General features: G+C 63.5%; 1 pseudogene; it reads left to right on the top strand.

Annotated features, from left to right (window-relative positions):
* The first annotated feature begins 360 nt into the window (after nt 1-360).
* LOC116548325 lies at nt 361-1,494 on the top strand (annotated as a pseudogene).
* The last annotated feature ends 5 nt before the right edge of the window (nt 1,495-1,499 follow it).

The following is a 1,499-nucleotide window of genomic DNA, read 5'->3' as shown; positions in this document are numbered from 1 at the left end:
CCATCTTGTGGCCTTGAGACGCATGGGGTGGCCGGTCTGACAAGGAGGTGAGAAGGCCCCTCAGGCAGCTGGTGCCTCCCAGGCCATGGAGGGGAAAGCCAGCCTCACAGTCGTGCCATGTGACCATGATGAAGGAGGGTCCGTCGGAGGTGCCTTTGCTCAGGGCATGGGGTGACCAAGGTGCTGATCTGACCAAACGAGCTCCGACGGTTTATGAGGGGCCAGGCGCGGTGGCTCACGCCTGTCATCCCAGAGCTTTGGGAGGCCGAGGCAGGAGGATCGCTTGAGCCCAGGAGTTTGAGACCAGCCTCAGCCACATAGAGAGACCCCATCTCTTGAAAAAAAAAGAGAAAGCCAAGTGTCTTTCTCTTAGAATTTCCTGAATGATGGAGTCTCTGGAGGGGCAGGTGCTGGGCTTGAGCCCTGAGTGGGTCCCTGCAGCCCAGGGAGAGTGGCCCTGTCCTCTTCCTTGTGGATGCAGATCTCCACAATGAAAGTTTGAGGCAAGTAAAAGCCAAGCAACACAGGCTGATCCACCTGAGCCCCAGGATTTGACCCCAGGTTCCGCTCTGCCCCGTTCCTGCTTCAGCTGCCAGCACCACCTGCTCCTCTTCAGAATCCTTCCTCCCCAGCGGCCCACCCACCACCATGTCCCTCCTCCCCACAGCCCACCCGCCATGTCCCTCCCTCCCCACCGCCCACCCGCCCCCACCCCCCCCCCCGCCCGCCCGCCAGCCGCACCCTCCCTCCCCACGGCCCGCCCGCCAGCCGCGTCCTCCCTCCTAGACGGCCTGCCTGCTGCGTCCCTCCCTCCCCAACATACCCCTTGAGCTGCACATGCTCTGTGCTGTCCTCCCGTCTGCCTGCATGCCTCTTTGTGCCCCTTCCCTACCCTGCCCTGGTTCAGAGAGTGTCCAGGGCCCATCCTCATCCTTAGGGCCTTCCCTGGCCCTTGCCGCCCTGTGCCCTGACATGACCTGAAGCTGCAGAGTGTGTACCTCCCGCCTCCGTCATCTCTGCCCCGCTCCTAGGAGGTGCCTGCCCGCCTGATTGCCAGGGTCCCAGGAGGCTCGGTGCTGCCATGGAGGCTGGGGCACACTGTCCTGGGTTGGAGTGTGACAGCTGGTCTGGGGTAGTCATCGTCCTGGGTCAGTTCTGGGGTTGGAGTCACACCTGGTTCTGGGCATTGACTGTCCCAGGTCAATTCTGCGGTCGGAGCCACAGGTGATCTGGGACAGTCACTGCTCCAGGTGGATTCAGGGGTCGGAGCCACAGCTGGTCTGGGACGGTCACTGTCCCGGGTGGATTCTGGGGTCGGAGCCACAGCTGGCCTGGGACGGTCACTGTCCCGGGTGGATTCTGGGGTCGGAGCCACAGCTGGCCTGGGACGGTCACTGTCATGGGTGGATTCTGGGGTCGGAGCCACAGCTGGCCTGGGACGGTCGCAGCCCTGGGTGGATTCTGGGGTCGGAGCCACAGCTGGTCTGGGACGGTCACTG

Source organism: Sapajus apella, unplaced genomic scaffold (genome assembly GCF_009761245.1).
Source record: "Sapajus apella isolate SASKATOON/1434 unplaced genomic scaffold, GSC_monkey_1.0 scaffold9927, whole genome shotgun sequence".
NCBI lineage: Eukaryota > Metazoa > Chordata > Mammalia > Primates > Cebidae > Sapajus > Sapajus apella.
This window is presented reverse-complemented; position numbering and strand designations above follow the sequence as displayed.